Below are 21,196 nucleotides of genomic sequence, written 5' to 3'. Positions count from 1 at the left end.
GTCTAATTCAGATCTCTGAAGTGATCTGAGAATATCGCTTGTGGGCTAGTGAAAACGAATTTTAAGCAGAAAAGATAAATAAATAGCTGGAGAATCCTTAGGCAGTATAAATGCCAGAGGTTCATTGACTTTTATTCTGCATGTTAGAAGCAGTATCTTTAGTCATGCTGTTCAATTCTAATTAAAAGGAAAACGGACATATTCAGGAGTAAACACATATACTTAATAAGCTCTGATTATTGTTCCAGGAATATCAGTCAAAAAACCAAATACTTACCTGTATAATTTACTTTATTTTCAAAGAAAGAATGGTGCATTTTATTTTAGCAATTGCCAGATTTGCACGTGTCTTTTTTTCCTATCCGTTTTCTGTTCTAGGTCTTTCCATAGTATAACTTTACTGGCACACATGTCACATCATAAAGACCTTTGTTCATGTTATCTAATTACAATTTTAAACTCTGATATTACTTCTGTTCCACTTCTGTGAAGAATAAATTCCATTATACATTCAGTTTATTTTACTTCTCTTGTTGCCTTTTAATGGCAATTTTTGCTCATCTCCTCCAGCAGTACCCCTACTGAGCAATGCAAGCATCCGGAAGTGCATCTGTCTCATTTCTACATTCCTTTGTCTATTTTTAGTCCTGAACTTACCTCTAGTTTACACAGCTCTTAAATTTCAGTTTCTTCTTTAACATCATATGTTAACTTCACATAACTGTCCTCCTAAAACAGTTTATAATGAAACCCACTCTCATCTTCTAATGTTGAGTTATTACCTAGATTTTCTTACAATATTCAACCATGTTCAGGAGGTCAAGCCTCAACATGTATAACAGATGAAAGCCTTATCCAATCTCAAGTAATCTAACAAACCTTCTTAAGTATCCACACCCCATATGCCTTATTTCCCTCTCTGATTTGTTTATCCTCTGATTATTGCAGTATCTGTTCATTTAAAATGACAAATGTTATAGATAAAAATTGATCCAGCCAATTAAATCAAAAATAAAAATTAAATTTATTCACAACCGATGTACAGTCCTGACTGCCAACAATCAAAAAGCAGCACCGACCCCAGGATCGGAGCAGCTGAACTGTAGTTCGGCTTCTATTGCTCCAAATCCCCCTGTTCACTACTGAGGCCTGGCAGAATTTGATCTGTATACTCTTTTGCTTTCCCGTGGCGGAGTCCCTTTGTCCCCTCCTGGAGTCCTTCATATTCATGTTGTGTCTATTCTCTGTCCTGTGCTGGACAAAGCCTCCTCTGGGAATTGATGTGTATCTGTCTCCAATTCCCGGAATCCTTCATTCAGATGTATGTCCTTGATGGTCCTGTCTATCTGAGGTGGACATCTACATGGGCCATCATCATCATCATCGGGAGTGCCCATCTCTTGTACAGGCTAGGTTTTCTTTGTATGTTAATGATACACCTCCTCCTCATCTGCGAGTTGTGGCTTTCATCATCCTGTGTGGCAATCTCCTTCTCTCCTTTGCTGGAGTGATCTTAAGACTTTATTTTATATTACATTAATAATCCTACATTTCCAGCACGAATTACCACCTTATTCATAACAACAAACAAATTTATTACTGTTAGGCCTTTAGTCCAACTGCTTTTGCTATTTGAAACAGTGAAAAAGTATCAGAGATATTTCATATGTGTAAAATGCCATAAAGTAATTTCATTTTTATACTTGAAAAATTATTAAAACAGTTGATCCAATCAGAAGCTCTTGGAAATGTGCAGGCACTTTGTTATTTGAGGTTTGAGATAATTTTATACCAGCATTGGGCGTTGGGTTTCTTCATGTGTTCTTTTTTTTTACTTACAGGAATTTTTCCCTTAAGTTATTAGAAACTGATTACTGGATACTTATGGGTACTTTGGAGTACTTAAGAAAGACAAAAGAATTAGCTGAAGTAGGGAGTGTGGCACCTGGCTGCATTTTTTTCCTCGGGGAGATTTTCATGGAGGGACAGAGATACCGCGAGAATGGGGGACAGGGAAAAGACCGGGTTGGGGGCAGCTGCTCCCTCTCAGTCTTTGGCGTCAGAGGAGGATGCCCAGGCTGTCGCTTTCTGCGGGGAGAATTCACTGGCACTGCTGGAGCTCAGACCTGAGGGACCGATCACCATCTGCTCTTCTGCCCCTGAGCTCGCCTCTCCTCACCCTGCTGCGAGCCGGGCTGCCGCTGTCCTGTCCCCACTGTTTCTTCTGTACTGCTCTGGGTTTCTCCACGTGGTAACCAGCACCCTTCTGCCCTGCCGGCACGTCCCGCAGTGCTGGCTAGCGCCGCCGAGCTTCTGATAACTCTCCGCCTCCACCAGCCTGGGATTTTTGCTCATTCTTGCCATTTCCAGCTTGGTGCTCCTCAGATTCCTGCAGGGGCACCGAAGTCTACTGCCCCAAGGTTTGGTGAAGCAAAGCCTCTCTTCCATCCCTTCCCATCTCGGCCGAGAAGGGCGCTGTCACTGGGTACCTGGTTCTGTTTGTTTTTTGTTTGCCTTGTTATACATACTAGTAAAGAACTGTTATTCCTATCATCATATCTTTTCCTGAGTGCCCCTTGTTATGAATAAAAAGTTATCTATTTTTTTTAAGGTTGCAGAGTTAAAACAAATTGGACCAGTTGCTGTTAAGTTAGCTTCATTGTTAAGAGTTCTTCTTCAATTACCTGTTAATGGTTGGTGATTAACCACTGTCCCCCTGATGCTTGCTAGGGAGTGACCCTGCAGGTACCATGAGAATGGAGTGGCATCAGAGCTAGTATGCAGATGAGAAATGCATTGCACCAAATGTTGCAGTTTTCCAGGAAAACCCCTAAAAACAATGAGCCAACATAGAACTAGGGGAGCTAGGTGATGTCTAAGGATGGGAGCATAGTCCAGTGCCTGCTTGGATCCTTTTTGCTTCTCACCCTAACCTGAAAGGATGTTGACTAGAGAGAGGACCTGAGGTGTTGGACCGAAAAGGTGGAATCTCTTAATCTCTCATGAGGACGGGATCCCCAGCTCTGCCTGCAGACCAGCGGACAAAGCTGCATCCTCCTCCTCCTCCTCCGTGCCACTCCTGGGAGCAATGGCGGCGTGGGCGCGACCCATCGATTTCTCCCCACCTGAGCTGATTCTTTTTAATAAAGGCATGAAAAAGGAGAAAGATCTCCTGCCCATTCGTTTCACCCCTTAATTTCAAAATTACAGTAATTCAGAGGGAGGGAGTTTACATTCTCCATTCCAAGGAAGGCTCCTGCCTTCCACAGCAGACACCTGCCTTTCAAAACTAAGAGAGTCAGCCAGTGAAATAGTGCTTAGCTGTTCACCCCCACTCAATCTATTAATCAGAACATTATAGGCAAGTAGAAGGAAGATAATTAAACAGAAACATCAAAGACTCCAGAGTATAAAGTGGTACAAAGTTAAAAAAAACCAAACAATTAACACTAGTAGCTGGCATGCTGAAGTAGATTTGTGGGGTATTTACATAGACCTTGCTAATGTGTTACGGAAAAAATATTTTAAAAAACCCTTTGAAGTAAAGATTTGTAGATGCACAACAGAAGAAGAAACTTGAAAACTAAAAGTTTTCCATTCAACATAGCATATGCTGGAACACAGGGAATGGGATCAAGGCAAGGAGATAGAAAGAGAGATGTTTCAAACAAAGCCTAACTCTTGACAAGGAGCAGAAAAAATACACGTAATAGGCAAGGCCAGAATGGAGAGATCAAGATTAAGAATAATTAGGGAGCTGCAGATTCAACAAAAGAAGTGTGGTCAGGAAAGCTTGCAACAAATAATAGAAATCTTGGATCCAAGTAAATGGATTTGTTCATGCTCATTCCAACTTTCCAGTGTAGACTTGAATAAAGAGTTGAAGAACTGATTATTCTGTTTTTCTAAATTGCAACCTTCTCTATTATCTCGTAAAATTAATAGGTATCTGTAAACAGCAATAAAGGTGGAAATATAGTTGACTTTGCAGTTCTGTTGAATATAACAAAAACATTTCCCTAAGTGTTTCCTAATCTTGTAATCTCCAAAATACATTTCTTCCATTGCTTCATATTACTGTGTACATTTTCAACCTTTATTTCCATTTAATACTTTGTGAAGGAATAAGTTACTGGTTCAGAAGAAATATTCTACCTAAAATACGGTAATATAGCTTTCATATTTTTCCAGAAAGATTTTAAATAGTGTTTTAAAGTAAAGGCTACTTTTTAATAGTAAAAAAAGGAAATAGAATAATGTGAATAGGAACTTGGAACTCATTTACTCATCTTAGACATATTATATATGTATTTATACATATTTTAGTTTATCTGTTGCCCAAAGGAATTGAGTAATTCTAAACCACCAAATCTATTTTTCAGTAGCACATATTTCAGCCTAGGCATGTGCTCAGCCTGGTCAAATCTGTTGTCACTAAAACTCTCCCAGCAAACAAAAAAACCTCAAACAGAACAACTCAAGCATGAAAAAATGGGACTGTCTTTACTCATACAACACTTCCCTATGCAAGTAAAGCAAGACACAAATTTACCATTATAGAATAGATGTCCTTTCATCTGTAATTGTCCCTGGTTTGTGTCAGGCATTCTAGTGAGTTATAGTGAGCAATTTCACACACAGCAAATACCCAATTGGTTGTGCAGCTTTCTTTGTGAATGTTCTAAATGTTCTATGTTTATAAAAACATGCACAAAGACCAGTACTTTGGAAGACCACAGGAAACCTGAAACCAATTCTTTTTAAAGAAAGCGTATAGCATGCCATATCTCAGTTTTGTAATCAGCTGCAAAGTGGTAGAGCAACTATTTTTAAATGTCTGTATCTAATACACAGAAATATTATGCCTATGCCTTTAGCATCACTTGTAAACATCAGCTGGACCACAAAAAAAAAAAAATCCAAAGTCAAATACTACTTAGTTACAAAATCAGAGGATAACACAGAACATCTCTAACAGACAAAAACCCCCCATTTTCTAACAGACAAAAAATTTTACTATAATTTCTCTGTTTTCAAAGACAAAAGGCTGTCTTCAGATTAAATCCTGAGCAATAAAGTGAACAAAGATAACCTAAAAGAATTTCAGATGTCAAGTAAGTAGTAACCTCTTGCTGCTTCCTCGGCACAAGGCATCCAAGGGAAGCCTACTTGGCATTATTGGAAAATTACATAAAAGTCAAACACAAGTCTTGTTTTATCTCTATTTATCTTCTGCATGAAAACAGAATCATAGCCCTATTTGTTAAATAAATCCCTCTCCACAGCTCCATAATTTTTTTCCTATGTCACATTGGTACAAGGTAGAAGAATCCTTTTAATAAAAAGAGAATTCCCATAAGAATAAAATTAGCATAAGTAACTAGAAATGAGACATATGAATGAAAATATTAAGGAGTCTTTAAGATCAAGAAATAATTTGTCCTAATTAACCAGTGCACCTACATGACTCACTTAGGCATATATGGAAAAAACCCCACAAGTATTTTCATCTTGGATGTGCATACCTACATATCCTAGATGACTTCCTATTTCCAGATTGTCCATAAAATTTTTTATCCGCCTCCAAAATTGTAGTGCCATTATAATCTCTATTTTTGAAATGACAACGTACAAAAATACCCAGGACTGCATGCTAGAGCTGTGAATAGACAAGAATTGTCCACACAAAATCTGCAAGAGCCCAGATATTCATTTAGCAGAAAACTAGGAACATAACATTTGATTCCTGAATTGAACTGGAAGAGGTTGTCTTCAGAAAGAAGAAACCGTGTGGTCCCCTCAAATGACAGTCAAATTCCATGGAGAATTTAATGCAGTTATTATTACTTTTACACTAATGTACTGAAAACATAACTTGGCAAATTGTTAGCACATCATTCACAATAACATAAATTATCATGATTTGTTCTTTAAGCATTATAGGAACAGCATTAACTTCTTTGCAGTAGTGCCTATATCAAATACTAAACTAAACTACCCAGGCTCTTTGAATGTGTGAACAAAGTACACCTGTATTTATAAATACAGAGGTGTTAGACTAAACAGAGGTCTCAGCAACAATGCCTAGAGATAGTAAAACAAGCATGAAATCTTTGTTATACAATAGGAAAAGTGGTTTGTACAGCGAACATGATTTTGGGAAGCTCTGAAATTCACACTTACCTCTTGAAGGTGAAACCACCTTATTCTCTTAGGTTCATCTGAAAGCTGGACAATTTCTTGTTGAACTACAGGCAAAAATGTGCTTCTTCACCTTCAATTTTTTTTTTTTTTTTTACCAGTATCAATTTCTTGAGCTCTTTCAGTCCCCTGGACTTACAGGTTTTATCAGCATTTTGAACTAATTGTGAACTAGAATAGTATACATAATTGACATGGAATAATTTTTATTTTATATTGAGTAAGTGTGATTCCTTCTCATTTCTGAATATTAAAATATCCAGCATAAAAGAGTCACCATCTTCACTGCATGCACTATTCTTGCAAGGCAATTCATATGCCCTAGAAATATTTGAATCTGTAAATAAACATCTCCTTTAACTCAAATATTTGCACAAAACCAATTTCAAATCCTGTTTTCAGGTTATTTTCCTATGTTGCTAGTTCTCCTTTGGCATATTTGTTAAGTTAACATAAGCATGGGTCTTGGGCTGCACAAGTAACTTCTCATAGTCTGAAGTAATGAATATGTAAGAATCAATTACTGCAATAATTGTATATCCAGGGTAACAAAACAGGCATTCTTTCCTCAGTATTGGTATAAAAAAAATCAGCAAGAATTATATCTGACATTTCTAAGTTCATTGTCATTTAGATGGCATTTAAGAGAAATTTATCGTAGACTGTGTAATGACTTGCTGAAGCCTCTTTTTAGTGAGTTAGGTGCTCTCTTACAACATTCTAGACCAGTCCTTGGTTTTGATTCATTTGTAATATATAAGTAACTGCATTTATGTCAGTCACTGAAAGGTAAAAAATATTTTCTCTGTTGCCAGCTACTACAAAGATTTGTGACCATTTAAAGTATTGTATTATGTATTGTATTGTATTGCTTGTATTATGAAAGATACAAAAAGTCTAATAAGAAAGCAATAGAGTAAATATATCATGAAAAGGACATAAATATAATTTACATTAAAAAAGAGCATTGAAGAGAAGGGACAACACTGTGAAACTATTAGAATGAATCATACAACTTGAAATCTAAACCTACTGTTAATAAGACATGTAAATAAAATTTGACCAAAGGAATCCTGGGATACCGCAGGGCCTCTATAAACAGAAAGATTTTTATTTCCCCCTCAATGCAGCTCTTTAAAATGATGTCTAGCAGAGTTTTTTAGATTGTATTTCTTGAAATAGGTCTTGGTTTGAAAGACAGGTGTCTGCTAGGGAAGACAGGAGCCTCCCTTGGTATGAAAAAATGTAAACCCCCTCCCTCCAAATTATTATAATATTGAAATTAAGGGGCTCTCAGGCAAAGACATGAGAATAGGAATAACAGTTCTTTACTAGTGTGTATAACAAGGCAAACAAACAACAATAACAATGGCACTAAAACAACGAGCACCAGAACCCAGTGACAGTGCCCTTCTCAGCTGCGGCACTTTCCCCTTGGTGCAGTTCCGGTCATGGCCGGCAGGGGCGCTGGTGGCTCCCGCTGGGCAGGGCAGGTGCGGTGATTCCCCCGGGGCTGCAGGGGGCGCTGTGGTGCGAGCTCAGGGAGCGCGCTGTCATGGCGGCTCGGCTGAGATGGGAAGGGATGGAGGAGAGGCTTTGCTTCACAAACCCTGTGGCAGTCGATCCCAGTGCCCCAGCAGGACTCCGAGGAGCACCACGCTGGAATGGCAGGAATAAGCAAAAATCCCAGGCTAATGGAAAAGATGTATCAGAGATTCTGGAGCTGTGGCTGGAACTGTGGGATGTCTCGGCAGGCCAGGGGTGCAGGGCTAACGCATAGCAAAAACTCAGAGCAGTGCCGAACAAGCAGCGGGGGCAGGGCAGCGGCAGCTTGGCTCCCAGCAGGGCAGAGAGGGGTGAGCCCAAGATCCCGGGCACCCAGCAGATGGGGACAGATCTCTCTTTTAGTGAGGTGGGTGTTCAAAAGGTCTCAGTTCAGTGTCTGCTCCTGAAATAAACAGGGCAGGAGATCTTGCTCCTTTTTAATGCCTTTATTTAAAAATTCAGCTCAAGTGGGGAGAAACTGATGGGTCGCACCCACACCGCCGGTGCTCCCAGGTGTGGCACGGAGGAGGAGGATGATGCAGCTGTGTCCACTGGTCTGCAGGCAGAGCTGGGGCTTCCCTCCTCAGGAGAGAAGTAGGAGATTCCATCTTTTTAGTTCGACCTTCGAGGTCCTCTTTCTAGCTGAGGTTATGGTGAGAGGTAAAAGGATCTTAGCAGTCATGGGATTAAGTTCCTGACCTTTAGACATCACTTAGATATCTTAATTCCATGTTGGCTTGTTGGTTTTAGGGGTTTTTTTGCAAGATTTGGTGAGGGGGCTTCCTCATCTGCACACTAGCTCTGACATCACCTCCCCCCTGTTACCTGAAGTCTTTAGATGTTCCCTCCCAGCAGGGGGACAATTGAGCTGATTTCTAACCATCAACAGGTAATTGAAGAAAACTATTAACAAGAGGTGATTACAACATGAAGTTATTAACAACAGCAATTGGTTTAACTTGTTAACTCTGCAACTTTAAAAAAAATGGACAACTTTTCTACTCATAACACTCCTACAAGCAGACTCACCTCATGGCAGAAGAAACAGCTCTGGGCTGGGCTCTGGCGGCAGCAACGAATTCCCTTCCCAAGCAGCAGCTCCAACCTTCCTCCCCTGAAAGCCAAGAGTGAGAGAGAGCAAGCAGCTGCCCCAGTCCTGCCCCCACCTGCTCCAGTCTTGCAGCACTTCTGCCCCTCTGACAGAAACTCCCAAAAACCAGGGAGTGCCACCAGACCCCTCCTTCCCCGAGGCCTGGTCACCTCTCCACCATCTCAAGCACCCAGTCATCAGTGCTTCCCAGCAACTCAATGGGAAAAAAATCCGTAAGTGAAAAGGAACAAAAGTAAAGAAAGCCTACCCCCAGCAAAATATTATATGCAAAGGTATACAGAATGAGCATATATGTAGGTAATGTTGCTGTGGTCTTAATATTGTTCAGTATGGTTTTAGAGAACAACAATAGAAATAGTAGAAAAATGGGATTATTGCTCACTTATACTTAAGAACTATTAATCAGGACAAATAAGGGACCTATATGCTTCCAACACTGTCATTTTCAAAAACATAATTAAGGCATGCTAAATACTCAATTTCAAATTAATATATTTTAAGAATTATGTTGGGTGAGACACTAGCTCTGCCTAAGTCTGTTGTAAAATGCAGCAAAATTCTACTTAGACATTTCTGGGGTACTTCTGTCTCTGTGCACACAATCATTGAGATGTAGAGAACTATGTTTTTTTATGCTTTGATATGTTGCTGAAGAAGATTTTAGAACTTAGCTTTGTTGAATGATAACATTTCTTTAGTTATAAATACATGGAAATAGTAAATCTGACAGAGAAAAAAAATTAACCAAAAAAAAGGAAGCTTACGAAACATCATACAAGGGTTGGAAATATGAAGTTGAAGATTTCTTTACTAAAGTAAGTACCTGAGTAAAGTCCTGAGTGACAAAGAATATTGTTAAGTTGACATATTTGAAGCTTGAAAGAAGTTGTAAATATGTCTATACAAATGTGTTGGTAGTTGTATATCTTACTGACTTCCAGAAGTGAAAGATATATTGGAGTGAAATTTTACAGTAGAAAAGAGGAGATACATAGTACATGTTCAGAAGGAAAAATAACCAATATATTATCAACTTAAATTTTTTCTGCAATCTTTTCTATGAAGTAGTTGTTAAAAAGAAACCCAAGCAAAAAAAGTTTTCATGTGGACAAAATTATTAACAGTGATGTGTTTTATATTTTTTTTTTTTTCTGCAGTCAAAATTTCAAGTTTTTTCGGAAAGAAATGTGAAGACTATCAGTACCCTACTAAATTGACCATTAAAATACCTAGGATTGTAACTGTTTGCTTTCTTGAACAGGCTTGATCTCTAACATAAATATCTTCAAGGCAGGTCTTTAGAAGAGAAAATAAACTAAGTATTTTAGATTCATTTAACTTTGTTAAGCTTCTTTACTTCAAAGTTGATCAACTTACAGAGTTTATGACTCAATGCATTTCTTTTGTTCAACTTGATATATCCCTTCTACTATTTGCTAATTTTCTCCAAGGTGTCTCGTACTTATAAACATTTTTGCATATCTCTTAGGCAAAATACAATCTTGATAATTTAGATTAGCCCTCAAAAAAAAAAAAAATTAGGAATGTGTTTTTTCAATGGCTGAATTTAGCTCTGACAAGAAAGAGAGGAAGATTGAACAAAAAATTACTCTTCCACCTAAGGACCTCTGACTATTATGGTTTTGAATAGAAATTCAGAAAGATTGTTATGGTATAAATTGATGTTTAACTTAAAACAATGTGTAAATATTTTTACTGGTTAAGTTTTGATAACCAGTAAAATACTTGGTTCTCAGATTTATATGCTAAGTCTCTTGTGAAGTTAACATGGCAGATTAGTCTACTTTCTGCTTTCTATTTAGGTAAAATTAAGTTTCTTCAACATGTCACCTTTCCTTGTTTGTGGTTTTTTTTTTTTTTTTTTTTTTTTTTGTTTTTTGTTTTTGTTTTTTTTTTTTTTTTTATTGCTGTGTTCTTCTATCCTCCAGCTTAGTTTTGGGGTTTTTTTCTGAAAATTCTGTTCAAATTGGAAAAAACATTCAAGACTTGTCTCATCAACTGTAACTATTATAGAACAATCTGTAACCTATACTGTATGTGTTATTCATTCATAAGTACACATATATATGGAGAAGTTTGTGTGTGTATGTAAATATATTGTTTAGTTATAATAAGTTAAAATAAATCAAATGAACATCAAGTAAGTATCCAGGGGTTCCTTTTATTATAGTAAGTGTAGGATTATCATATTACTAACATCCAAATATATCTTACTTAAAACTTTTAAAATAATGTGATATTAAAAGACTAACAGTCATTGCATTTTATGTTTCCTTTATTTGCTTTTATTCTTCCTTAAGAATTCTCCAAAATTCACTGGCCAGACCCTTCTAGATAGATTTGATTTTGTCTGTAGTTCTATATTAGGCAAATTTATCTTTCTTATGACTTTCATAGGTGTCATTAAATAGGAAATGTCACACTAAATAGGAACAGTCACAAGCACTCTGCTAGTCTTGTGGACTCTCCCTTTATGAATAATTTCTCTGACGATGTTAGCACATATAAAGACCATTATGGCTACATTCTTGGATCACTATATCCCAGGAACTCATGGAAACTCATTTGATGCTCTTTCAGACAAGGTTTAGACACAATATCAGACAATATTTTTTTTTTTCATTAAAAAACAAAATAACTTTAAAAAAGACCCACTGTGGAGGTAAGTCTACATTTCTCATATGGATCCTGAGAATTCCACCTGGCTCACTCTGAAAGTCCACTTTAATATTAAAACTGAAAAGGTTCTCTTCTATTTACCTTTTCTCTTACTGATATAAATTTTCTGCTGGCATTTATTTTATTTCACATTCTGTTCTTGCATGAATATGCTGGAGAGTCTGTGAATAGAACAATCAGGGAATTTTCTTCAGTTAGAGTCTAGTAATTTTATTTGTCAAGTTCCTGAAAAACTGTGTGCTCAGGTCTGACATCAAGGGAAAAACTAACTTTTGTATTTATCTCAGGAAATTATGAGATAATTCTTTCTTCTCATATAAAAATTGTTAAATGGTATCAAGACTCTAAATTTTCAACCAGGAATCCAGACTCCCTGTGGATAACATATTTCCATAAGGCTGTAGGAGAGTGTTAGATCCTCAAAGGAATAAGGTTGGGTTGAATTGCAAGATCAATTAAATTGGATTTTAAAAAATTATATAATTAGGGCATATCAGTTTTTCTGAAAGCTCAGAAGCACAAAAGAATAAATAGAGAGGAAAATATTTTGGAAGGAAATTTAATGTTCAGCTACCTCATTTACCTGGAGTTGATCTGCTGTCTTGGGGAAATTGGTGCTTACTGTATTCATGTTTAAGAAGTATGCACACCAAATTACTAATCAAATTTTAGTCAATATTTTTCTGGGAAAAAAAAAGTCCTGCCAAATTAATAACGTAAAATTGGGGGAAAAATAAGGAAAGCATGGATTTTTTTTTTCTGAGTGCTCAACCCAACATGCTTTTGATTTTCATCATAAACCAAATACGCTTTTGATTTTCTTTATTCTTATTTGTATTAGTTTGAGAATAATATCAATAGATTGGATTGAGAAAAATTTTAAGCTCTATTTTATAGCAAATCTCTTATTCCACTCTTTCAGTATTGTTATTAAAATGTACCCTTGAGAAGATCTTTACACAGGTGTTTCATAACAGCAAAACTTTTCATTAGTCACATGTCTCATTAAGCAATGAGGAGAGAATGGCTGAAATATTTTTTAATAGAATCTTATGGTTTTGTTTCTAAGACTTTCCCCATTATGCAGAGAATAATATTTCTTCCCTTTCATCAAGAAAAAATACCAAAATATTATGGTTTTCTTTCTGTGACTGCTGAATCCTGGGGATTTGTCTTTCAGGTTTGGTTGAGGTTTTTTTAAGGGGGAGGCATGTTTTTTTTTGTTTCGGTTTTTTAGTGTGTTTTCTCCAGGATATTTTATATCATGGCTATGCCTGCTAGTATTGAAATACTTAAGGCTATGCCACCAATTCCATTATAATCCTCTTATTTTCATAACTTTTTGATTCAACTGTAAAATTTTGTTTGTGTATAAAGTTGGAGCATGACGTTTCATCCTTAAAGGCTATTTGGTTTGGTTTTGTTTTGCTTTTATAATTAAGCTTAAAAACAGATAATTTGGTTATTTTAAAAGAGGAATAGTCTGTCAAAATAGAAAAGAAGCCATTTATTATGTGTCCATATGTTTTAGTCTTATACACATGTGGAGTACATAGCTTATTCATCTGGTAAAAGCCACATGCTGATTTATCTACCAAGTACAGATAAATGCTGAGATACTCTCTTTTGTTTGAAACACTGCCTACCTAATTACTATTATAAATTGGATTTCTATTTAATTCAGATCACTTAATATGTCATTCTCTTATTACTTGAAACTTGTTTAAAATCTGACTTGACACTACTTTTGGCTTTTGAACAGCTTTTAGATCCCTGCTACAAATAGAACATTTTTAATCAGCCTCCATGGAAGTAAAGTTTGCATGCACATTTACTCTTATGTCCTTGGATAAATAGTTTTTGCCACTCACCTCATGCAAGATTGTAAAGTTTCAGATCTCTCTCTTTACAGAGAAATAGGCTAATTTTTTTTTTTAATAAGTGACAAGGATCCATGTCTCAGAGCATGGTGCTAATAACACCAGGGCTGTGAGTACAATCCCTGCATAGGCCATTTACTTAACTGTTGGACTTGATGACCCTTGTGAATTGCTTCCTACTCAGAAAATTGTGTAAATCTGTGAAGTTTTCAGCAAAATATTCAAAGGTGGTTTCCATCTTAATGATTTACATTAGTGAAGTTCAGTAGCAGAAGCTATTTCTATAATTAAAAAAAAGAAAGTTTCACAAACAGAGTAAATGTTACTTACTCTAAAACCAAGCATACTGCACTGAAGTAAATGATATCTTGTTGCAATAAACCCTCAAACTATAAATAGAGTGATGCAAGGGCTTTGCTTTGATATTTGGCTGCTTTTTGCTTTCAGGGCTTTAAAGCCCCTGCAAATGGGGCAGTTCATATTTGGTATAAAGGACAAACTTAATTCAAAATGATACTTTTATTCTACTTAAATTATTATGCATGCATGTTTCTACATGTCTTGAAATTCTCTGGCCCTACAAGCAAAAATACTTTAGAAAGTTATTAAATTCCCAGTGACAGAAAAAGATATAATTTAATTAATTTTAATCAAATCCTTTCATTCTCAAAATCTACAGGAAATATAGGGTTGTCACAGATATGTGTTTTATCATATTGTTAACTCATACATAAGACAGAACTTCCTGACTGTGACAGAGGTTTGCTGCTAGCAAGTACCACATATGTAAAACAAACTGCCCAGAAGCTGCTTTTGCTTAACCATGTGCAGCCTGTGCTGAGATCCCAACTAATTTAGTTCCCAAGCTTGAGAAATTTGCTTTCTGGAATTGTGCAGCACAGTATAAGTGGTAGGAACAAAACTTGTAAACTGTGTAAACTTGGTCACAGTCATTGTCTCCCAAGTTAAAACTGGAGAAGAGACAAGCCATGGTCTCCCACATCTCAGAGATGGCAGGTGTTATGCGTGTATGTACAGAAGTGTTCCAACAGCTCAATCTTCTTTGCATGATTCTGTGCTGTAGGAAAGAATTAAGAAGCTCTTACAGTATGGTCACTTGAAAGAGATAAGAACAAACTCACATTAAACCTCTCAAAGATGCTGATCCCTTTGTGGCCTTAGATCTGTGGGCCAAAGAGCTAAGGAAGGTAAAGTATCCAAATTTCTCTCAAAACATACAAGATTTTATTGCATTCTTTAACTTTCAGATTTTCAGTTCTCCATAGTATTGAAATAACATTGTGTATTATGAGGAAGAAAATAGTGCACTTACCTTCAAAACCATTGATGTACCATGATTTGCCATAATATCCATACAGATAATATTTAAAGTAGTATGAAAAAATTATTTACTTCAAAACCTGATTTTAAGAGGTTAGAAATATTTGTATTTATGGTTAGAAAGTTGTATTTTTCTCTGTATTGACTTCATCATTCCTATTACACCTTACAGCGCGTTTTATAAACACGTAATTAATTATGTTAATGCAGCTATAAAGATATAAAGACAATGTCTATTTCCTGAAATTGGCTGAATTACTTTTTAAAAAAATGTTAAATAGGGGGGTTTTTTTGATTGTTTCTTGGAATCATGTAATATAACTGTTCTGTTTTCTCCAATCTGAACTCTCCTCTTAATCATCTAGTAACTAATTTTCAGGCCATAAAGTATACAAAATTTGCAATATATTTCTGATTCCATGAACTATTTATAAGTGAATCCTGACAGTGTCAAGAATTGTTCTCTGCTATCAAATAGTGCATCATAAAAACTTAAAGACCTACAGGTTGAACTCAGAACTACTTTTCAATATATTGTCTTTTGTAACTTTTACTTCTGAGGGAAAAAGCATACCTGAGGGATTCTAGAGCTAAAAAAGTCTTGTATCACATTGGAAGAACTTTCTCAAAACCCTAATAGGTAATCTTGGCTCTCTCCACACACACACAACATGCAATTTTTCTGGTTCTTAAAAATGCACTAATCTGCTGTCTCAGGGTTGTCTATTTAGAATATTACTCTTCCTTCTGGAAAGTTACTGTGTAGCAACTTTAGGAAAAGAATCACAAATCTTCTCATTGACATTTCAATCTGCTCAAAATGCTGTACTTTTCCTTAAAAATTTTACTTATTTTCTCTGAAGTAAGGAAAAAACCACAGATGATGGTTTTCCTAACCTTTGCTCACCAGAAACAGCCTTGCTGATGCACAAAAAACTGCACCAAAAAACCCCTGCACACAAATGAAAACATCAACCAAACAAGCAAAAAATTTTCAAACACAAAATTAAAAAAAACTCAACCCAAACACCCCCACCAAAAAAGCCCACAAACTCTGTTGCCCTGGTGATTATTATAAGTAATTCCTTTCCTGCCTGATTGTATTTGAAAATATCGTCCTTTGCATTTATCTGTTATTAGTAAAGATCACAAGAAAAGTGGCAATTATTTGTATCAAAAAGCAGCATTAATTCACAATTATAGATACTAAATACATGTGTGTCCATAAAGTCATTACTAAGAGGTGAGATGGAGAAGAAATGGAGAGAGAGAAGCAATTTTTTTAAACTTCAAGTGGATTGCAGAAAAATACAAACTGATCTCAGGGGTCCATCTTTCCAGTTCTGTGAGCTGATATGTACAAATCATACATCATAACTCTGCCAGCATTTTTACTAGCTGCTGTGGGAGACACTACCTTCAGCTCTGCATGGAAAAAGAATGAGCATTCTCAGCAGAGGAAATGTGACCTGTTAGATGGCACTGTTAGCACAGAGAAAATCCCCTCTGAAGTGTTCTTCACTTTCATGGAGCCTGGGGAAAGAGAAAGAACAAAAGATTGTGTATCATCTGTTTGTAATGGATTAGCTGTTGTTTGTTCTAAAATTTCTTTTTAATATTTTTTCTTGCTGTAACCGAGCAAATTTTTAGCTGTCCTAATTAGCAGGAAGCTAATATATCACAGTTAAATCTTAGTGTCGTATCATTGGCTAGCAATAAAAATGTGCCTCGAGGGCATTTGTTGTTTTGGGAAGAGCCTGGGAGAGGTGTGACAAAGCATAAGGCTATGTGTATTCCATTAATTTCATCCACAAAAAAGAAATAATGTCCAATTACATCCACTTTATTGAGAACTGTAGTGCTGCTTTTCAACTGGATGATATTTGTGACCTGAACTCACTAAGTTCTCTTGAACTTAGTATGAAGTTTGTATACTTTTTGCTTGTTAGTTTGACTGCATTTCTAAGAAATGTCCCAGTTTTCAGTGTCATTACTGTCGCTTACCCCAATCAGTTCAATAGCTCTGATGCTCTTTCTATTCTGAAAAAAAGTATAAAATACATGCTGTCTGGTAAGATGTATTTCCTTCTAAAAAGCAGACCAAACTTAGAGGATTTGTAAGATGTGAAAGAAATATTTTAGACTTAGATGTTGGAGAAATATTTTGACTTGAGATCAATCAGGAAAATTTTTACTGCTTAAATACAAAAGAGCATTGAAATTTGACAAATTGAATCTTCTAAAAATACTGTTTCAATGCTAAATAAGACAAATTATTAATCAGGTGCTGAAAAGAAACTGGAATTTTTTTATTTTTATTTTTTTTTTTTTGTATAAGGACAAAAAAACTTTTCAACAAATGTCATTTTTCCTTGTGCATGTTTCCCTGTACCTGTGCCCTTTGCCTCTGGCCTATGATATCAGAACTTCAAGAAATTTGAAGGATGAAGTAACTATGTGCAGAGAGTGAATGGTAGTGTTCAGGTAGCTCCTTGTGTTTATGAAACCAGTTTTCTCTTGTTCTGTTGTAGAAATCCCTTGTTAGCAAGAACTTGCAGAGAATTACATTTAAGGAGATCCCCTTGTTCTGCTGAACTGCAGTTAGAAGAGGAGGCTGAGTATGTTTTTCAGAGGATTTGTCAGTTGTGCTGTGGGCTCCTGAATGCTACAACAACAGCAATAACAATGATGATAACAATGAAAAGAAATTAGAGCTAGGAAAATTTCATCACCAAAACGGTGAAACAGGCTGTCCAGAGAAATGGTTGAACCATCAATTCTGGAGATATTTAAAAGACATGTAAAAGTGGAGCTCAGAAACATGGTTTAGTGGTAGACTTGGCGCCATGACATTAGGAAGAGCTCAATGACCTTAGAGGGTGTTTCCAACCTAGATGATTTTTGATTCAATTCTATATTTATAAGATCAGTAGGAACGATGTTTGCTTTTGTAGTCATAAAAGTCTTTGAAAACTTATGTTCCAATCCACTTTACAAAGAAAACAATAGTGCATAGGATGATTAAAATGGAGGCATTTTAAAATGTGTAACTGGACCACGGAATGCTTGAACAGTATTAAAATGTATTTTTCTGATCAACAAGTGATCAAATCCTCTCTGCTGTGTTAGAGAACATCTATCATTAAAATGGGTGGTAAATACTTAGGGCTGTCCAGATTATGAGCTGAGTAGTTCTGAAAAATGTATTAAAATGAATCTTAAATATTGATATTTGGACTCAAGAAGTAAGAACTTTTTAGAAAACATCTGCAAAGTTCATTGAGGTTGATTTGCAATTGACATTTACTTTCAACCCTGTTGATTTTTCATGAAAGTATTGACATCTCTTGGTCGACTTCTTAATCTCTCCTGTTCTGTGAAAAGTACCATATTTCTCCATCATGATTACTCATCTTCAATAACAAAATTTACAATAATATATCATAATAACTCAAAAGTTCTTGTACAAGCATTTGTTCCCCTAACTAAAAATTACTGTGGTGTTTAATTTAAATTTTTTAAAAAGCCTTCAAATGCATAGAAATATAGTGTATTAAATATGTAACACAAATAATTAATTTTTTAATAAAAGAGACTGAAAAACAGAACATAAAAATATATTCTTCTTCACCTTTTTATGTTTATCACAATTTTAATCTTTACAAGTAAATATTCTAAAACTAGATTATTTGTGATTACTGCTGTCTCTTTGCAGTGTAAGCCTATCACTCATGTAGTTATATGCATTAAAAAATAAATTGTTCCTGATTTCAGTCTCTCCCACAAGAGATTATAAGACTTCTTCCATAACTCCTTTTTCCATAACTGTGTATTGTGACTCGTTATAGTCTCTGTTTGCAGTGTGGTTGTAAAACAACCATGGCATATGATAGTTTCAGAAACAAAAGACAAAGACTTCTAATACATACCCCTCAACACCTGCCTAGTGCCACAAGCCTTTATGCCCTCCAACTGTTTTATCTTTACAGGAAGACTAGCTCAGAGCCAGAGCTTTGAAAAGGCAGAGGACTGACTTCTGCCTTGCTCCTTTTTATCTCCTCCTCACGCCTTAGTCTGAGTTTAGCACACTTATCAGTCAGTTGTAAGCCAGTCAAAAGCATTATTGATTCTGGAATGTGTGTACAGGGTTGGGTGCCTGTGATCAAGATAAACTGTTAACCTTTTTCAGCAAGGTACTCTAATCCAAAGAGCCACAAGAGTTTGCAGCATCCTTCTCCAAGGCATTGCTACTGAAATAAAGAAGTATTTTCTAGAGTAATCATCCAGCAGGAATTGGAGACAGGTGCTATGTATATGTGGTTCTTGACAGGTGACAAAGAGAACCTTTAAATTACAGCTGGGCCTAGAACAAGAAGTGGTTATTGGAGAAAGGAAAGGGACGGGTCTTAGGGTTAAGACTTAATTAATTAAGATTAATTTCAAGAACAAAGGCTCTGTCAGTAAATGACACAATGATTCTTGTCCTAGAGGAAAATTTTACAGTTTGCTTTCTCCACACCACTGTAAGAGTAGAAAAAAATATTCCTAAAAATAAAGGAAAATGTGAGAGAGTTCAGAACTTTAATCTCTTAAGTAGTTTGAAAAGGACAAGGTTGAACTGGAATGAGTAAACTAGTGCTGAGTACTTAAAAAGATGGTAGGGCATGACTTGAAAGTTACTTAGGGAATTAGGACAGAGCACTTAAGAGATTTTGTAGTGCAACAGAAGATATTGGAATGATACTCTACTTTTTTCCAAGCCTAATAGCAGTGTGGAGACGCCACATTACCTGCTAAAATAGAAGTGAGTAGTCTAAATAGCCTGAATATAGTCAGATACTTAGGGGAGGAAGGAACTGGATAACCATAGCGCTATAAATTTATATAAGTCAACCTGCATGAATTCCACCGAATGACTTTAGTAGGGCTCCGTCGATAAATATTACAGAAGGCACATATTCGTGTCCCTCATCACCTGTACAACCAATTCAGGAACTACGAAATATTTAGATCCTACATATATTTAGATCCTAAAGTGGCTTTTGAATCTCTAATTCCTACTATTCATGGAATTGTTTTCTCTTAGAATTTTCTTATAAAGATACTTTATCCCTTCAGAATGCTTGTCACATATATTTGTCACATTTTGGTAGCTGTAGCAGAAACAATTCCTGTCCTGTTGTAGTACTGATTCTTTCTACTGATGTCACCTCTTATTCGACTAAAAAAACCCAAGATCTGGACCTATTTATTGTTTACAGAAGCACGGAAATCTCAGCATGCCGTTAACACAGATATTTATTTTGTCTCTTCCTACTGAAACATCTGAAATCTTTTTCAGAAACCCTGCCAGGCTGCTGAAATCTCATAAAAATATATGCCAGAATGGTCATATTCTCAAGGGGATTTCCCCTAACATGCCTAACTCAGGGAGCCAGGACTCTTATGTCCTGCACTCCACAGTCAAAAAGGATTTCATTAAGGGACATCTGTCCCTAACATTAGTTCTATCCTTGAAAGTACTAAATAAGTACTAAAGTACTAAATAAGTACCTGTCTTATCCAGGCCCTGTAATGGTGAATGGAAAACTAAATCATACAGAAATAACTACAGAGGATAGAGGTTAAGTAATAATGCTTCTGGATAGAAAATATTGAAACCCAAATGTAGACACAACTGAAAGTTGACAAAAAGAGTGGATTTATGTTTCTAGTGTCGAAATGTATTGGGTTTTTTACTATTTCATGAATTTAATGCAGAATTATGTTGTTCTGAGAAGTATGAATGCTGTAATTTGGGAGTTAGAGAAACTGGTTATATTGAACTTAGTGCAATGTAAGCTTATAAATTAATAGAATTATTCAATGACTAGCTGAGGCACCTACGTGAACAAAATGTCCAGATTGTGAATTGCAGTCTTCCCACAGAGTTATGTCATTTCGCACGTTACACATGTAATGCATTATTCAGACTTCTGTAGCAGGCACAAGGCCTGCACGGCCTCCTTGGCGATCAGAGGCCTAAGAGCTAGGAAATGCCGAGTCAGCATGACCCTAGCAGTCCCTCTCTTCCGCCTTTCAGACCCTGCTTATCTCCCTATAAATCCATAGGTCACTTTCCCCTGACCCTTACTATTGGACAGTTTTCAAAACCCCTGTAGGGTATAAAAACCCCTAATTCTGCCCGGTTCAGCAGAAGAGCTGTCACTGGGACCCTTCGTGGAGACCCGAATAAAAGAATCCTGCAGAACCATCACACAGCTTCTTCTCCTCTCTCCCCTGCGTCTGCTGCTGCGGCACCTAGCAAGCCAAAGAGCTGAATATCACAAAAGAGCTGATTATCACAAAGAGCTGCAAATCACTCTAGCTTGCCTAGGTTGTCTCAGCCCCCTGCTGAGCTATCCTGGCCGGCCGGCAT

General features: G+C 36.4%; 1 long non-coding RNA gene across 5 annotated transcripts; it reads right to left on the bottom strand.

Annotated features, from left to right (window-relative positions):
- Positions 1–8,185: 8,185 nt before the first annotated feature.
- On the bottom strand, positions 8,186–21,196 carry LOC135290855 (uncharacterized). 5 transcript variants are annotated; one of them, XR_010353673.1, is made up of 5 exons: positions 20,665–21,196; positions 16,196–16,311; positions 11,639–11,718; positions 8,776–8,860; positions 8,186–8,649 (listed from the first exon to the last, which is right to left on the bottom strand). It is a non-coding gene; the product is annotated as an uncharacterized LOC135290855 (long non-coding RNA). The 5 variants fall into 5 exon arrangements; XR_010353674.1 differs by having other exon boundaries at positions 8,186–8,388; XR_010353671.1 differs by having other exon boundaries at positions 8,776–11,718.

This window comes from Passer domesticus, chromosome Z (assembly GCF_036417665.1).
Source record: "Passer domesticus isolate bPasDom1 chromosome Z, bPasDom1.hap1, whole genome shotgun sequence".
In the NCBI taxonomy this organism is placed as follows: Eukaryota; Metazoa; Chordata; class Aves; order Passeriformes; family Passeridae; genus Passer; species Passer domesticus.
Note: the sequence above shows the minus strand (reverse complement) of the source record. Positions and strands in the feature narration are given on the sequence as shown.